The sequence below is a fragment of the Sapajus apella genome, unplaced genomic scaffold (assembly GCF_009761245.1).
Source record: "Sapajus apella isolate SASKATOON/1434 unplaced genomic scaffold, GSC_monkey_1.0 scaffold3, whole genome shotgun sequence".
NCBI classification, from domain to species: domain Eukaryota; kingdom Metazoa; phylum Chordata; class Mammalia; order Primates; family Cebidae; genus Sapajus; species Sapajus apella.
This window is the reverse complement of record NW_022436943.1, coordinates 4,457,244-4,475,783: the sequence shown is the minus strand read 5'-3', so window position 1 is coordinate 4,475,783 and position 18,540 is coordinate 4,457,244. Positions and strand designations below refer to the sequence as shown.

Here is an 18,540-nt window from a genome sequence, read left to right as displayed (position 1 = left end):
GAAACATCTTTTTGGGCTTTGAAACATCTCTGGCTACCTGCTGAGGACCAGTGAGCCTGGCCAGCAGTAATGCCCATTGCCTGTGCACTGCTCTTCTGTGGAGGAGTTCTGTGCCACATTTGAACTCCCCAGTCAGGTGGTTCTAGTGGTGTCTCAGGTGTGAAGAAGAGAGGTGTCTGCGTTTGGTTCTCCAAGCTGGGCCAAGTTTAAAAGTTGACTGGGTACTTTGTGCTCCCTTGGGATGAACAGGTATTTCCTTATAATCTAGGTGCTGTGTAAGCTAATTTGCTAAAAACAACAAAGGCCCCATGTTATGTAATTATTGATAGCTGAGCCACAAACCAGAAGTCTATGCCCGGAAACCATCCCACAGTTTCCAGATTTCCAGCTCTGTACATATGGTGGTCCATTACTATAGGATCACTGTTGGTGTCATCTTTGTTTATTTGCTGTGCAATTTTCAAGTGCTGTAAGTCATTCTATGTTAGTTGAATACTTTCTAACCTCAAGGAATTCCTTATTGCAGTAGGTTTATATGAAGGTTGGGTTAGCTTTAGGCTTAGCTGCAGAGTCTTTGTTTATTTTTCAGTCCTAATCAGCTTCGTTTGTATATTTTGTTTTGTTCATGACAGAATTGGCCAGATTGTTATGACCACCAGCTTAGTTGTGACACAGAATAGGAAAGCTGCAGGACTCCCCGGAGGTGACTTGAGCTCCAGGAATAGGCACTTTCTTAACGTGGTGCCTTGCTTGCCTGAAAGAGTAGATGCATCTGCATAAATATAAAAAATTACTTGTGTTCTTGTTTTTTGTTTTGTTTTTTACAGTCAACATGAACTATTTCACTTTTTTTTTCTCTTTCATCTTCACATGAGTTTTGGGAGATGAGCACGCTTATTATCTCATTTTATAGACAGAAAAACTCAACCTCAGAGCTTCAGTCCAGGTGTCTGACTTCAGGATGCTTCCCCCAACAACCATGTTGCCTGACCTTCTGGCAAGTTTCCAAGAGTGCCACAAATAGCCAATCATTCAGCAGAAGCAGAGACAACAGTCCTCTATTGAAGGTCATTTTTCTTTCTTTCATTCATAACTCCCACCAGCATGTCCTGCCTCCTCGTTCGTCCAGCTAATCATGTCTCAGTACGACTTGCTGTCTGAGCCCACACGTACTTCCTGTATGGCAGTTGTCAGTGAAGGACTCTATCCCTCAGCCAGGACCCCAAATCAGAAACCTAGGTGCCGTGCTTATACTTCATGTGTGGGTGATGAAGGGGAAACCATGGGATCACTAAGGCTCAGTTTCCACAGCTGTACATTGGGGCTCATACTTGCAGCATTGGATGCTGGGAGGATTTGGAGGTCTTATCCGTGTAAAGTCATAACAGCGCCTGACAATTGCTCTATGAGGACAGCAGTGACTGTTGTCATTTAAAAAATAAATAGTTACATCCTCTCACTCACCCTTCATTCAATCAGTTGACGAGACCAGGAGATTTTACTTACTTTAATACCATTGACTCTGCCCTGGCCTTCCAATCCTTCTGGTTTGGCACTTCTTACATAATTCCTGCCGTAATTGGATGCATCATGCTGCCTCCAGTCAAGCCCCTCTAATCTGTCATCTGTACTACATCCAGCCTGATCTTTCCAAACACATAATTTGGACCTTCTCCATGAAAATCCCTTATTTGCTTACAGAATAAATATAAATCCCCTTGTTTCTCACCAAAGATTCTTCATGATCTGACCCTCTTCTTAGCCTTATTTCATCTCTCCCGAACACACGCCCTCCCCACCATCATGTGGAACTAAAACTCCTCTCTTTTCTCGTCTTGCCTTGGTCCCCTAAATGCCTGCATTCCCTGTACCTCATTTGACCCTATTTTCCCCCTGCCCCCCACACCACCTCCCCTCTGCATAGCTAGCACCAACTCACCTTTAGCTTTGGGAATTTAGCACCATGCACACACCCTGCACAACGCTCAGTGAATACATGAATTAACTCTTGGTATAGGTGGATACAGTAGCCAGCATCTTCAGCCTTGGGATTGTGGGTGGGGGGGTCTCTCAAGTCTCTAGCTTTTCCAAGGGGTTGGCAAGTCTGGACACAGACTACGTCTTCATGGGAAGACCCTGAGATGGCAGCAGAGCCACCTGAAGACCTGGAGTCTGCACCTGGAACCTGAGGGGAAGAGAAATGAGATCAGAGTCACCAAAACACCTGCTTTATCAGCAGCAAAAAAAGCTTACCTGTGGTTGATCTGAATTCAGATATATGCCTGCAGCAGCTGTCCCATCAGAAATTTATCTAGAGCTGCCATTGTTTAGAATTTAAACCACAATTGCTTCCTAAATATTCTCTGCAGAAGTAACTGCCCTTCCCCACCAAGCAGCAACCAGGCAAGATTGGTTATCTGTGGTTACCAGGTCCAAAATCTCCATTAGCTGAAAAGCAACAGCCAGGCCTGCCATCTGTGTGGTCTGCAGGACCTTGTTCTCTGTGGTAGGAATTATCCCTGTTCACAGTCATTTGACTGCTTTCTACTCAAAGTGTTGAAGTGCTAGGCTTGTCTTTGTTCTGGGAGAAAGACATGGTGCCTCCCATATTTATGTTTTACATCTTTGGTAAATGGAAGAACTATGGAAAATGTATTGCATTTTCTGTAGGTTCTAGACCAGCGGTCCCCAGCCTTTTTGGCACTAGGGACGGGTTTTGTGGAAGACAGTTTTTCCATGGACCGAGGGCAGGGATGGGAGATGGTTTTGGGATGATTCAAGCACATTACATTTATCATTAGATTCTTATAAGGAGTGCACAACCTAGATTCCCTGCATTTGCAGTTCACAATCGGGTTCACAGTCCTATGAGAATCTCATGGCACCACTGATCTCACAGGAGGCAGAGCTCAGGCTGTAATGCTCACTGGCCACTCACCTCTGCTCTGTGGCCTGGTTCCTAACAGGCGATGACGGGTATCAGTCTGTGGCTTGGGGGTTGGGAGCCCTGATCTAGACAACCAGAAATATAAGCCTTTCTCCTTTGTGAAAACTGTAGAGATGCAAAGCCTTCTAAATATGTTTCCTGAGTGAGCACTGGCATCTCTTTGACTTCAGTGCTCACATACACAGGTAACAAGTGGAAAACCTGAAAGAACCATAATATCCACCTGGTGGGTGTCTAAGAAGTACCTGTACTTGCAAACCTGCAGGGTGGGGTGGGGGGAGGGTTTCTAAGATTCAGGTGACTGTGTTTGTTTTAGTCAACTTTTCACTGAAGTATAACACAATCAGAAAAGTACACAATCAGAAAAGTACACAAATCATAAGTGCACAGCTTGAATTTTCAAGTCATCCTTTTAATAATATACAATACATGACTTAATTTATGTATTGTTGTCACCAACAATTTCTTCTTTAATTAAATTAAAGAGCTGGTGAGGATGGGGATAGGAGCCAAGTTCTGAGTTCTGTTCTGTTGACATAACTGTTTAATCATTTCCCCTCACTCACTTGTTCCAGGAGGCAGGGTTTTATTTTTTTGTCGGTAGTATCTGAGCCACTTACAGCCTGGAATATTTACTCTGATTCTATTTCTTTAGCTATTTGCATACAGACATGAATTCCATTAAAAATGCACACATAGAAAAATGATTTCTGTTCTGCATGTCGGATATTGTTTGCCCAATGAAAGGGCACCAAAGAGTTTGCTCTGCGAGTAGTTCTGATAAGGAAGCTTCTTACCTTGCTAGACTTGTTTTCTGTCCTTATGCCTCTCTTACCTACTTTTCTGTCTTCACCCTGTTGTCAAAGAAACCTTTTCCCTTTAGGGCCCTAGCTTATCTGTGAAGTTCACAGCCATCTTTTCTCCTAGAAGATTATATGGTTGCCGCCCTCTCCAGTCCCCACACACAAACATATCATGCAGTCTTTTGTGGGCCCAATTTGTTTTACTCAACTAACCACAGGCTGGTATAATTTTTAGTAAAGGTCAGCTCATTCTTGTACCTGGTACAAGGCAGCACTTTCGCGTCCCATCGGTGATTAATACCAGCCCTGGTGTCACCTGAAGTTTTTTTCAGCTGGAGTTACCCTACTGCCTCCCAACTTTTAAATTATGAATTCTCAAACATCCATAAAAGTTGAAAAGCATAAGACAATATTCTCCTCCTGAGTTTAATAATTGGTCGTGTTTTTACCAGATTTGCCTTATTATTCTCTTTAAATACGGATTTTTGTTGTTTTTTAGTAGTACCATTGATAGTAAATTTCGGTTGTCAGGATACTTCACTCCTGAGGACTTCAACATTCGTCCCCTGGGAAAAAGGAGAAAACACAATTTCACCTAAGACAATTGATGATAAATATATAGTATTTCCTAATATCCAGTCCATATTTAGATTTCTCAGTTGTCCCAAGAATGTCTTGAGATCTAGTAGACTTTTATCCTCTGCAGTTGATTAATACATCAAAGAAATCCCAGTGATTGTACTGGCTAAGTGGATGGAACAGCGGTGCAACTCATTATTTAATACTTGTACACAAATGAGCCGCTTTCCCAGAAAAGACTGCACTTCCCATATCTGTTGCCAGCATCTTACTTTCTTGCTTGATGTAACAGTGCAGGCAAGAATGAATGAATGAGAATGAATGTATAACACCCATTACAAGTCTAAATGGGCTACTTATAACTTCTAGAAGTCCAGAAATGTGTCATTTATTTGTTGAAGCTAATTGAGTCTGATGCCAGAGAGGTGAGGCAGCTAGGTACACACATCACTAGCAAACAAGAACCATCTTTTGTGTGATTTGTCCAAATCCTGGTTTCACTGTAGAAGAAATGGTTGGTCAGGGAAGACTATATGAGCAGGCCTCAGGAGTTCTCCAGGTACTTGTATTTTGTGATAATTAATAGACTATTTTTTTGGTAGAGTCTAAGATTTATAGAATAATCAAGCAGAATCATCGAGAATATGGTATATGTGTTCCATATACCCGCCATCCATTCCCCCATTTTGCTTCTTACTGTATACTAACATATCTTTTATTAGTGTGGTACATGTACTGTAATTAATGAACCAACATTGATACATTATTATTAGCTGTAGTCAATAGTTTAAGCTTTACACCTTGTGTTATACACTTACATGAGTTTTGACAAATGCATAATGTCATGTATCCACTATTATATTATCATACAGAATAGTTTCACTGCCCTAAAAATACCCCATGCTCTACCTATTTACTCAAACCTTCTTCCCCAGAACCCCTGGCAACTACTCATCTTTGTACTCATCTTTGCCTTTTCATTATGTTATATACCTGGAATCATACAGTATAGAGCCCCTTCAGATTGGCTTCTTTCACTTAGCAATGTGCATTTTAAGTTTCTTCGTGTCTTTATTTATTTGAGACTGAGTCTTGCTCTGTCACCAGGCTGGAGTGCCATGTTGTGATCTTGGCTCACTGCAACCTCTGACTCCCTGGTTCAAGTGATTGTCTTGCCTCAGCCTCCTGAGTAGCTAGGATTACAGGCATGTGCCACCACATGCTAATTTTTGTACTTTTAGTAGAGACGGGATTTCAGCACATTGGCTAGGATGGTCTTGATCTCCTGACTTCGTGATCTGCCCAACTTGGCCTCCCAAAGTGCTGGGATTACAGGTGTGAGCCACTGCGCCTGGCCTCCTTCATGTATTTTGATAGCTCATATATAACATTCCATTGTATGGCTGTACCATAGTTTGCCTATCCATTCATGAAGCTTATTGTTTTACTTTTAAACAAATAATAGGACATTCCAGCACATAGCAGTTATTTGATAAATAGTCATTAAATAACCTAGTTACATGGACTCCTTAATTTTTCTGCCAGGCGTATAGTGCCAAGGGAGAGTTGTGATGGAAAAGGCAATTATGTTATTAGGCATTGACTTCTGCTAATGTGCAGTTAATATTTAAGGAGAGAGCATTTAACCCTGCAGTGGCTTAGCCCGGCAAAGGTAGGTGGCTTTGATGTGTCCAGGCTTCCAACAGCAGTTTCTTAAATTCTCTTTAGAACTGCCCTGACCAGTTTGCTAGCTACTAGAAAAGTCTGGAAAAATAGCCACATGTGTCTGTTTGAACTTAAATTGATTGAAAAGTAAACAAGATGAAGAATTCAGTGCCTTGGTTGTACTAACCACGTATCAGCTATTCAATAGCCATATGTGGCTATTTGCTGTTATTTTGGACAGTGCATATGTAGAAAATTTCCATTATCACAGATTTTATTAGACAGCCGTAATTCAAATGAAAGCATTCAGTGAGAAGGATGGGATTGAAATTATAGTTGACCGGGCTGATTCTGGTTTCTCTTTAATGCTTAGCTCTTTTGTGCCACAGTTTTACAATGGAAGAGATGAAGCTCAGAAGTCTGTTTGCTGAAGAACAGTTGCTTAAGATGACTTTGGGGATAAAAAGGCTGCCAGGCCAGTGAAGCTGTGAAATGCACCCTGTGTGACAGCCCCGGGCGGCATGGCTTGACAATGGTTTAGGCCCTTGATCAGCTAGTGTTAAGGAGTTTTACAGAACTCTCAGCTCTTGCTTATTTAGTTTGGTGTTTAAAAAAAAAGAAAGAAAGAAGAAAAAGCAGGGGCCTTCCCTAATTTGAGGGGATGATAGGGTGGGTGTGGAAAGGGAGTTAAACTTCCCAACTAATAAATTTGCAAATTATATACCCATTCCCTCAGTAAACTCCTGTGGTTGTTGGAGAGCGGGAATGTGAAACCTGAATGCCTGTTGGATACTTGGCCACAGAAATTGTAGCTCACTCCCTTGAAACTGAAATTGCTCTTATTTGGTAGCAAAGCAAATAGTAGTTAAGTTTTTTTGTGTTTCTTTTTTTTTTTTTTTTGCCAGCAGTTTAGATTTGATCAGATCTAATTTCATTCACGTGGTAGGTGCCATGCTGACAATAAAGCATTGTGGGCTGTCAGTATACTTAGATTTCAGTTCTGTATTTGTTTTATGTATGGCATTTTAATAAAGTCTTAATTTTTTTTCCTTCTAAACAGAAGTACAGATAACAGAGTAGATTACATTGTGCTTTCCTTTAATGTCTAATCTGGAAATTGGCTGTTGATGCTAGTGAGGGTTTTTAATATAATTTTTAAATGAAAATGCCAAACTGCTTTGTCTGCACATTGTAGCTTTAAATATTGACTTTGTGCCTTTTGAAATGCTTGAGTTTCTAAGAGGCCTCACATGAAAAGGCAAACTTGACAAAGTAATATATCTGCTGTAATTCCTGTGAAAAGACTTAAAATATTCTAGTATTTGGAAGTTCAGTCAGGATGTGACCACTTGGAATCATGACTGTCTATAAACACAGGCTTAGAATTGATAGTTTTCTCTAAGAATAGGCACAGAGAAAATAGTACATTATCTTGCAAATTAAAAATTGAAAATGCCAGATCTCAAATGAAGACAGATTTTCCCTCAGCCTTTAAGCAATCGTCATCTGCTAAAGAACTCTTATAAGAGTTGCAGAGTTTTAATCAGTATTTAACAATTATTGAATTTGTTCAACTGGCATTTGTCTTAAACAAACACGTTGTCCCTTACATGAAAGGCAGGATAACAGATGGCTTGCTTATATCTGCTACATTTTTTCTGTAATTTTTGAAGGTAACATTTTGATTTAGATACTGTTTCATGTTAGCAAAGTCTAGAAAAATTGATTATGGTTTCTTAGCATGTGAGATTGTTTTCTTAAAAGCCATGAAAGGGAAAAGAATCAATATTAGGGCTTTCCCAATGGCAGCTTTTTACAGAGCGCCCCCAGCACGATTGATTACAGCTGCTTTTGTAAAGGATTTAAAAAGAACAATCTGTATTAAAAACATCATTCTTTGGTATGAGCTTGAACAGCTCCAAATGGGTTTCCATGGGGGCTGCCCTGCAATGTGACCACTTGAAGGGATTGTGGTCATCACCGGTGGGCCAGGGCAGCGAGGCAGGGGAAAGGCTCTTAGGTGAGGCATTGCTGGCACGCATGCCAAAGAGGTTACCGTGGCAGCTGCAATCACTCAGCCCCATTCTTCAGCCTCCAAAGCAGGAGGGGCAAGAAGCGTGTCATTTTTCTACAGGCAGAGTGTAAGGTTAAGCAGCAGGAAGGGAGAGTCAGAGGATGTCTTTGTTCGAGAGCATTGGCTAAAGCCAGGTATGTCCAGTCAAAGGGATAAGGCAACCAATAGCTCCCAAACCTCCATATCTTCAGCTGTTGCTTGAGGCCACCGAGGAGTAGACATGTCTTCATTTGGCATCTTACATGTGAGCATCATGACTACGGGCTCATCTCATACCAATTAAATAATAAACTCCACTCTGTGAGCAGAGGCCCAGTCTGGAAGCAAGTGTGCCTGGAGCAGTTAAAGCTATTGAGTATTAGAAACTGGTTCCAATACAAGACATGTGACGGGGCCCAAGCGAGAGACCATTAATATGGCCTGGGCTCCCAGAGTTTAACTCAGTAAGACTGTGTGTGCTCTAGAAAATTCAGATGTAACAGGTAGTCCAGGTGCTTTCATACTGAAAGAGGGGATGGGGCACTTAACTGCCATTGGCTGCTTTACAGAAGGCATTTGCAGGAATGGGGAGCCCCATTAATTTGGGAAGAATTGATCCTGGAGAGTATGGGGATTTTTATAAAATAGTGTTGAGTTTAGCATCACTTTTTAGTTAGCACCCCTGGGTGCCAGATCCCACAGGGGCCTCTGTAGTACGGGTTGCCTCAGAACTAGTAAAATCAGCTTTTTTTTTTTTTAATCATTACGGGACTAACTTGGAAAAAAAAAATTCCTGAGATGATCTATTTTTAATTCCTGTTTTGCTTTTCTTCATCTTCCATATTTTTAGAAGATAAAATGTTCTGTCTCTTATGAAATGGTACTTACACATGTGTGTTCCAGCTGAGACTTGTCACTAGTGAATAACTATGAATCAGCCTCATTCGGGGGCAAAAAATAATAATGATATGTGTTCTTGTTTTCAGTGTATTCTCAAAAGTGCTTCTTAAATATTATTTTTGAAATTAAGCATGTAATTTTACCACTTGGCAAGTTCACTTTTACCTTTCATCCTCTGCAACCCTGATATCATAAGGATAAGAGTACTATATGAGGGCCGAGCACAGTGGCTCATGCCTGTAATCCCAGCACTTTGGGAGGCCAAAGCGGTGGATCACTTGAGGTCAGAAGTTCGAGACCAGCCTGACCAACATGGTGAAACCCCGTCTCTACTAAAAATATAAAAATTAACTGGGCGTGGTGACATACGCTGTAATCCCAGCTACTCGTGAGGCTGAGCCGGGAGGACCTGGGAGGCAGAGGTTGCAGTGAGCCGAGATTGCAGCACTGCACTCCAGCCCAGGCGACAGAGCGAGATTCCGTCTCCCCCTGCAAAAAAAAGAGTACTATATGATTCAGCAGAATGCTGAAATGTCTTCATACATAGATTCTGATGGAGGTGGATTAGAAAGACAGAAGGCAGCATGAGAATGGATTAGGTTACCTTTTGGATTTTTGAGAGTGTTGGCTACATGTCAGTTTGTACAGCTGATAAAGTATTTGTCACTGGTGAAAAAAATATTACTGTCCACAGGTTTCCATTTCCCCTCATTTGACAAGAACCTGAATGTCTTCCTCAGATAAAATATTCATATACAGCACTTCAGCACACCAACAGGAGTTCTTTCTAAAATGTGTTTGCTCTGAGATGGTACTGGTCGCGTGGTCATCAGTATAATCTGCGTGAAGCATGTCAGTTTGACCGGGAGCAAATGCTTCTGCCCCAACTGCCGTGGTGCAGCTTGGGGAAGGCTTCATTTCCTGGAGAATTTCATAAAGTGTCTGTGATGGATTTCATAATATACTCTAATATCTTTAAATATTTTTCTGGTTCTTCTGTCAAGGAAACCATTTCTTTAAAAGTTGCTTGGTTGGCCATTATCATTTATTTTACTTGGTTAAAAAGTTTGGCCAGGAACAGTTCCTTTATATACAAAAATAAATACAGAACCTGGGGCTCTGAGTCTTGGGCAGAATCAGGCTGTTTTCGCAGTAGATATCAGGAATATGAATAATCTCTTTGGCACACACAGTACAGCTACTCTGGTGACTTGGTGCTAGGTATTCAAAGCCCCACCATTCCAAACAGTTTCTTTTAACTTCAGCTTTGAAATCAATGGTCTCATCGCCTTTAGATTTATCCCTTCTGTTTTAGTTTTGTTGCTTTTGTTTAGATTTTTACATTTTTAAAAGATTCTTTGAAAGTCCTGACACATCTTCAGGCTCCCAGTATAAGGAATGCAAGTGTCATTTTCTTCATTTAAAAAGTTCTCCTAGATCAGGTCACTGTGTCCACTTACCGGCTTTCCTGTAATCAGCAGAAGGAGAGGCTCCTGTTATAAATAGGTGAGGTAGGTGCAATAGAACAGATGCTGAAAACAAGGAGCAGTAGCGAACATCTGCCCAGCTCACTGGCATGTCAGCCCTGCAGGTGTGTCAGAGGCACGGGGCTCAAGTGCAGGCATCAGCCTCCTCTGGCTGGGGCTAAGCTGGAAGGGAGCTTGCATGCTGGGAAACTGAGCAAGCTGTCCTTGACTTGAAGTGGCTTCCTCCACTTGAAATAACCCAGGAGCAAGGAGGAGCTAACAAGACAGGTTATTAGACCCAGGAATTTTTAAAACCTGAAATTTTACAACTAAATATCCATTTATTAGACCCTTTGCCTTTATAACCGCAGATGAAATGGATCAGAAGTGGCCCAAGCACTGTTGTTCTTTGAGTTGGCATTTTTCTGAAGTGTGATTTTTTAAAATATATATATACTTACATACTTCCATAATCTTTGCTTTCTTCTTTTTTAAAAAAATATTTTGTAGAGATGAGGTCTCACTGTGTTGCCCAGGCTGCTCTTGAACTCCTGATCTCAAGCAATCCTCCAACCTTGGCCTCCCAAAATGCTGGGATTATAAGAATGAGTCACTGCACCAGCTCATGACGCTTGCTTTATATATACATATAAATATATATGTGTGTGTGTGTGTGTGTGTGTGTGTGTGTGTATTTATAGATTTATATAGATATTTGTGTGTGTGTGTGTGTGTGTCTTATGTTTGGATGTATTTGCTGTTAATTGATTAATTTTCCAAAGTTTATTTGTACTGTTGATGTCTGAAAGCTGGTTCCTAGTCATTTGTGTCTGTGACTTATTGGTCTTGCGCCTTCTGTGCTTTTAGCAACATTAGAGTGCAAAAAATCTGACTGTAATATCAATTAGGAAAACAATTTCACAAAAATTCACCACTCTAACCAGTTGCCTTTCTTCTTCATTTTCCATTCCCTTTTCAATGCTTGGCCAAATGTATATGAAATTGCAATATAAGAAAAAATTAATGTATGCTTTTTAAAGCATACAAACACTTTTACTTGTTACTATGTGGTATAGGATTTTTAATGGCTATATTGAGAAAACTACTATATCATGCTGGGGTATTATTTACCAGACAAAATACCGCCCTATAGTAGGCATTGAGCTTGTCTCCCTGATTTGTCTTTAATGCGTTAGTAAACACCCTTACTTTTATTTCATTAGGATAATTCCTGGGGAGAAGAAACATCTGGTCAAATGGTATAAAAGATTTTGCAGCTTCTTAAAACACATTGCCAATGTGATTTCTAAAGGGTCTGTACCAATTTCTGTTATTTGGCATCTTTCAAATAGCCAAGGCTTCTTTTTACAGGCCAACAGTAGTGTGTTCCATATTCCTATTGACATTCAGACTCAGTTCTAGCTCAGACCTCTGAAACACAGGCTCACTTGGAAATACTGTCTACTGACTGTGGCAAGTCCCAGAACTCAGATTCTTTCTCCACCCTGAGCTAAAGCCTGGAAAGGTGTGGTCTGCCCTTCGGACCCAAGGTCTTTCCCATTTTTCTGTCCTGTAAGCTTTCTGTGGCATTCTGTCAGCCCCTGTATAGGGAGGAGAATATATGTAGTTATGCCTTGGGGCCTAGAATTGTAGCAGTTGAAAAACCTGTAAAGTGAATTATTAAATCTAAACCAGAGCCTGTTGGCTTCCTGTGCTTGACTTGGACTCTGTTCCATTATGGTAGTTTTTACAAAACACTTCTGAATACGAAGTAAATTCCAAATATCTTTTTTCCCCCTTCTCCTGCCAAACTCCACCAGGAAACAGAATCTCATTACTTTAGTTAGAATTTATTAATGCTGACCCTCTCCAGCACTTGGAACTTTTCAGGTTAGGCTCATACGGCTTCTATTTTTACTCTAGTCTAAACTGTGGTCATATGGATAGCAAAATAAATACTGGAATATTCTCATTTGGGAGTGGGAGAGGCAGCGGTGCTTATAATAACATGGCTGCAAACCTCTTGCTTCCCTCTGTTTGATATTCCAAAAAAGGAAGAAAGCTCAATGTGGAGCACATCTGTAAGTCATGAACATTTTCCTTTTGTGTGTCATGCATATTCAACATAATCCCACTCAAAGTCCCAGGCATTGGTTTAGTATACATTGCCTCATACATCCCTACTTTTGTTGCCAGAAAAATTTAATTCAAGACAAAGGTTGCTTCCCTTCTTTCTCTGGATCAGGAATCTAAACCCATTACCACAAACAGAAGTAAGAATTGTCAGTGTGTTCTGCTTTGCCTTTGTTTCTTTGTTTTTTGGTTTTTGGTTTTTTTTCCCCAGTTGCCTTTTTTCCTTGTGGCTAAGGAGGAAGATTTCTTGTTTGTTTTTAGTATAAGCAGTAAATCAATTTCATGAAGGGTATTTTAAAAAAATGTATTGATAGGATTTTGTAATGTAAGTGTTTTGAAATTCAAAAGCAACAAAAGGGCATAATGTGAACATTCTGTCCAAGTAGGATATTTGGCTTTTAATTAGTTTGTCTCTGCAATTATTTTGGTCAAAAAGCGTGAGGTGTGTCAAGAGTTTGAGTGCAAAGGTTTAGATTCCTTTTAGCTGGTTAAGTCAGTTAAGGATTCATCATGAGATGATGGCTTGGAACAACAGGGATTTGGATGACATGAGTTTGTAGAATGATATGCCCGTGATATGATGACGGGGGGTGAGCATAGACTCAATGAGTGTGTGTACCCAGGCTGTTCATTGTGTTACCAAGTTTTAGATTGAAGAGAAATGAGAAGGATGGGGCGGGTACATCCTGTTTTGTGTGTTGTGATGCTTGGGGACAGGGGAAGGGGACATCATTCAGTTAAATAAACATACAAGATCTTTCTGGATCATCATATCTGAGATACTATTTTTAATTTACCCAACAAATCATTTATTACACCAGGTACGGTTCTGTAGAATCAATAAACAAACACTGTAGGAAGAAAAATCATTTTGCAGCACCAGATGCCCCAGTGTACATACTGCAGGGCCTCTTTTCTGAAAATGATACTGATTATATTGAATCATGACAAGTTTAGTTGTGCCAAGTAATCCTCTGGCAAGAGTTTTTTTTTTGGGGGGGGGTCAGCTAATGTACTGATTATTGTGCTGAGCATTTTATGAAACAACGATTTTATTTGGAGCTGTGTTAGCTTAGGAAATCTAACTGCTTTCAACCAACTTCAGCTCTTTATTTAAACTAAGAGGAGAATTTCTACAGTTAAGTACCCTAACTTGGTGTTACTTTTTAAAACAGTCCTCAGCCATTTAAATGTTCTCCAAAGACCAAAGTTGTGCCTGGCTAATTGGAGACTTTCTTCATGAGCCCAAGGTTTCTTCCAAGGTCACAGTTAACTTTTCTGGCAGTTCCCCTCACAGAATAAGGCCCAATTCCAGCTTTTTAAAAAGAGACCAGGTAAGAGAAGATTGATCTGTTTTTCCCAGTTGTGGGGTAACCAGGTAACTTTTTTTTTTTTGAGACAGAGTTTTGCTCTTGCCACCCAGGCTGGAGTGCGGTGACAGGCGCCCGCCACCACGCCCAGCTAATTTTTTGTATTTTTAGTAGAGATGGGGTTTCACCATGCAGGGCAGGCTGGTCTCGAATTCCTGACCTCAGGTGATCTACCCACCTCAGCCTCCAAAAGTGCTGGGATTACAGGCGTGAGCCACTGTGCCTGGTCAACCCGGTAATTTTTTAAAGGCCTGGTTATTTTCTTTCACCAAGTGGCATTAAGCTTGGATTCAGCCCCTTAGAAAAAATGAACTTCTGCTCTCTATTGAGCCTTCTATTGTTGTGTTGTTGGTTCCTACAACACAACAGTAGTCAAAGGAGAGGACACAGAAAGCATTAGGCTTAGGCCAGGGTCTGGGGCCTCTTCAAGGAACTCACTTTCTCAGTGATATGAGAAGAGCCCCATTCCGTAAGAGGCATTCAACAGGAACAGCCAACATCAGTGGCACATTCCAAGTGAGTGTTTCAGACTTCACGGACTGTGAATAATTACAGTAGGAATTCTGTCACCTCCCAGACCTTGGGTTGTTTCAGAAGCTTCATGGAGCTAGAGGAATTTCTCCAAAGTTGCCTATGACTTGACATCATTATGACCAGCCCAGTCATCCTCATGTGTCCCACTTTTCACCGAAATGTGATTCAACCTTCATGTAACTGAATTATTTTTTCGGCTTTGGGATTGTTTTCCTAGTATGCATGAGTAAATCATTTAAATTCATGCCTCACTTTGTGGAAGGGTTGTTGAAGTGTTTCTTAAAGAGATGTTAGCTTTCTATATGATGAATTAAGAACTATTTAAGATGTTTGGAACTAAAGACTCTTCTTTTTATCTTTTTTGTTTTTGAGATGGAGCCTGGCTCTGTCGCCTAGGCTGGAATGCAGTGGCATAATCTCGGCTCACTGCAACCTCTGTCTCCCAGGTTTAAGTGATTCTTCTGCCCCAGCCTCCTAAGTAACTGGACTAACAGGTACCTGCCACCACGCCTGGCTAATTTTTTGTATTTTTAGTAGAGACAGGGTTTCACCATGTTGGCCAGGCTGGTCTTGAACTCTTGACCTCAGGCGATCCACCCACTTCAGCTTCAGCCTCCCAAAGTACTGAGATATAGGTGTGAGCCACTGTGCTCAGCCCAAAGACTTTTCTTAAGAATTTCTTATGTAGGGGGATTTAAGAATTTTCTTTCATGTGTGACCTAACCTTTGACATTGGCTTTTTTGCCGTGGATGGTTTGTATGTATATATAGGATAATAAGGTAAGCCTAAACTACTACATACTAGATAGTTCTCTGTAAATAAATCCTTAAAATAAGTGCTAGTAGAGACAACAGCATGTGCTTATAAGTCAGCCATATCTAACATATTCAAGGACAAGAATATCTTTTTCGAACAGTAAACAAAAGGTTCTTTCCTTCTGTTACATTTTGAGTTTGCGTGGGGCACCTGCTTGTTAGAAATGGTGTTACCAAAAATGAATGAATGACAATTGGTGTGGATGGTTCCAGGCATCCTCCATGTAGGAAATTTGAGGGGCATTAGGCAGAGAAGTAACTGTTAAGCCAGAGCTCAAAACTCTCAGTGCAATTTTTTCCCCATGTATGATGCCGAGAATGCTAGTTCTGGAAGATGTTAAATCGATATTCTAGGGGGGAGAATTTCCATGATCAAAGTTTGAAAATCCTGGATTAAGCCAAATTTAACACAGCTCTTTATTGTAGTTCTTCCCCGTGCCTTTATTATGATTATGTGTGAAAGGAAAAGGGAGGGACGTGGTACGCAGTGCGTTGAACACACTCAGTGACACACATTTTGAGGTCCGGACCCCCTACTTCTGGGGCTGTATGACTTCAGGCAAGCCTCAGTTCCTAGGTAGTCCTTGGAGATTGTTGAGATGATTAGATGAGCCAATGCTTATAAAACGCTAAGCACAAAATGCCTGGCACATAATAAACACCTAACAGCCACAGCTAATCCTTTTGAACCCGAGGCTGAGTGGTCTGACATCACTCATGTTGTGGAGCGTTCCAGTGCGGCAGAAAGAGCCCACACGTAGGTGTCAACAGCTTCGGGCTCCAGTTTGGCCACCAGCTGGACCTGAGGACTTTTGAGCTCCTTTGCCACTCTGGTGTTCTGTTTCTTCATTTTTGAAATAAATCAGTGATCTTGGTGCCTGTAGTGTCCAGTCAAGCTCTAAAATTATATGTTCCTTTGGGCTAGACCTAGGTTAGATTTGGCAACTTTAGCTTAAGGACAGGTATATCATCTGAGTGACTGGTGTGGGTGAAAGAAATTTTTAGCTAATTATTATTTTCTTTACAATGTGTGTTTCTAGTAATAAAATAGTTTACTGAGTCACTTATGGAAAGATAAGCTACAGTTATAGCGTTTTTGGTACTTTGTAATCATCATAAAAGTTAATGTACATCTGAGGCATACTTGGGGTTGGATGTGCCTTTTCCTTAAAACGAGAGGCATCATCTAGGTGTTTGTTGTCTCTGATGTGATATAGAAATGTATGATTAGGCCACATAGATACTTTGTTTTTATGTTCAAAGGCTAACTTTCTGGAAGTTGGGTCTGGGAGCCTCAGTCATCCATAATTAAGTTTTCTACTTTCTGCTTTCGTTGCTAACCTGAGTTAAAGCCATAAAGTAAATTTAACATCTACTGCTTTGAGCTTTTAATTATTTTGACCACTGTGCTGGTTGCACTAGTTTAAAGCACGTGGAGGACCTCTGCTTAGTAGATAAGGCATTGTGTTTTTCAAACAAGGCTTTGAATTTCTAAAACAGATTTCCACACTGGCAGTTTGAAACATGGTATTTGTTCAACGTCCGTTTTAACTACGTGAGAAAAGTCAAACGAATTTGTTCGGTTGCTATCCTACAAATTGTCTTTGCTGAGAAAATGGACAGGTTTGTGATGTTTCTGACTAAAATCAAGGTGAGTACCCTTGATCTTTTGTGTATTGAATTAACACTTGCTCTTGTCGTTTTATTACAAATACCATGTAAGTTTGCGCTGAAATAGTTTATCAAGCTCTAAATTTTTATCATCAAGTGTGGAAGGCCTAGATCACTACTGCTTTCCTCACTGTTCCATCCTAAAGGAGTTTATTTCCTCTTAGGGGTCTTATATGAAGGAAATTGGTGTCACCAGGTCTCTTCTTGGTGTTTTTGTGTTGGTGCCTGGGTTTCGTGTGGAAGAAACAGCAGCAGCTGACACTAGAACTGCAGCTGAGGCCTCTTGGTAAAGAACCTTCTTCCAGTCTAAGGAGGTGGTGGTGGTGGTTGTTTTTGAGACAGAGTCTCATTGCTCTGTCTCCCAGGCTGCAGTGCAGTGAGCAATTTCAGCTCACTGCAACCTCTGCCTCCCAGGTTCAAGTGATTCTCCTGCCTCAGCCTCCTGAGTAGCTGGGACTACAGGCACCCACCACCACGCCTGGCTAATTTTTGTATTTTTGGTAGAGGAGTTTCGCCATGTTGGCCAGGCTGGTCTCCAACTCCTCACCTCAGGTGATCCACTTGCCTCAGCCTCCCAAAGTGCTGAGATTACAGGCATGAGCCACTGTGCTAGTCCCAGCTAAGAAGTTTTTATGTCATCCTGTATGTGGCAGAGAGCCAATAAAGGCAGGAGAGTGATATGATGATGTTTGAGTTCAGGAACTGTTCCTCTGCATAGATGGCTTCCAAGACAAAGACTTGGGCATTGACCAGGTCAGGAGGCCTTAGTCCAGGCTTGAGCCCAACATGATGAGGTAGCTGAAGCCGGAGGGACCAGAGGTGACGGGGTAGAGATAGGAGACAAATATGTATCTGCCTTCCTTCTAGGCATTCTGGGTTTACCCGACTGAATCGGATGCACATTCTCCTCTGGGAATTTCATCTATGGAGGCAATGTAGTGCTTTGGTTTCCCTGGCTGAACGTGGCATTACGTAGCGCCCTCTATCCCTGTCTGCCGCATATTTTCCTTTTGGTCATACTTTGTTGCTTTCCACAGCTTCCCTTTGCTCTCCTGTATTCAAATCTTGCATCAGCCAAAAGGGAAAGGTCTGAAAGACCAGCTTTGTTTTTCTTCCAGCCTGTACTCTGGACCCTGTTAGCCAACAGTATTGGCACTGCCTCACAGCGATGATCAGTCCAAATTAAACAGCCTCGTTATGAAACCCTGCAGCCAGGCTGCAGCTCTGGACTTCTGTGCCTCTGCACGTTTCTTTCCAGTTGTTTTCATCCAGTGTCACGATCCCATTGAGTAAGGAAGTGTGTGCAGAGTGTCCCAAGGTTTTCTCCTCAAGTGAAGCAGACTACATTTTGCCAGGTGTAAAATCGGTAGTTTTGAATCACCCTTTTCATGGCCTTAGGAGATGCCTGTCTTCTTGTCCCAAGGGAATATTGGTGTATAATTCATTTCCCTTCCTAGACATGTTCACTCCAGAAACCCTTTTAGAACAGAGTGTGGAGTCTTCATAAAAGGAATTTGTCAAGAGGGCAGAGGTTTTTTTTATTTTTTATTTTTTAAAAGGGAAAGACAATGGAGGTATTCATAATCCGCTACAGAGTGAAAAG

The 18,540-nt window shown here is 41.2% G+C and overlaps 1 protein-coding gene across 3 annotated transcripts in view; it reads left to right on the top strand.

Moving 5' to 3' along the window:
- SDC2 (syndecan 2) overlaps nucleotides 1–18,540 on the top strand; it is a 115,030-nt gene that overhangs the window by 74,946 nt on the left and 21,544 nt on the right. The window contains exon 1 of one of the 3 annotated variants that reach the window (XM_032245684.1): nucleotides 12,623–12,686. The exons of the other annotated variants lie outside the window; for them this stretch is intronic. The gene's annotated coding sequence lies outside the window, so the exon portion shown is untranslated. Of the gene's footprint in view, nucleotides 1–12,622; nucleotides 12,687–18,540 lie in introns of those variants that run through there. 3 annotated transcript variants of the gene reach the window in all.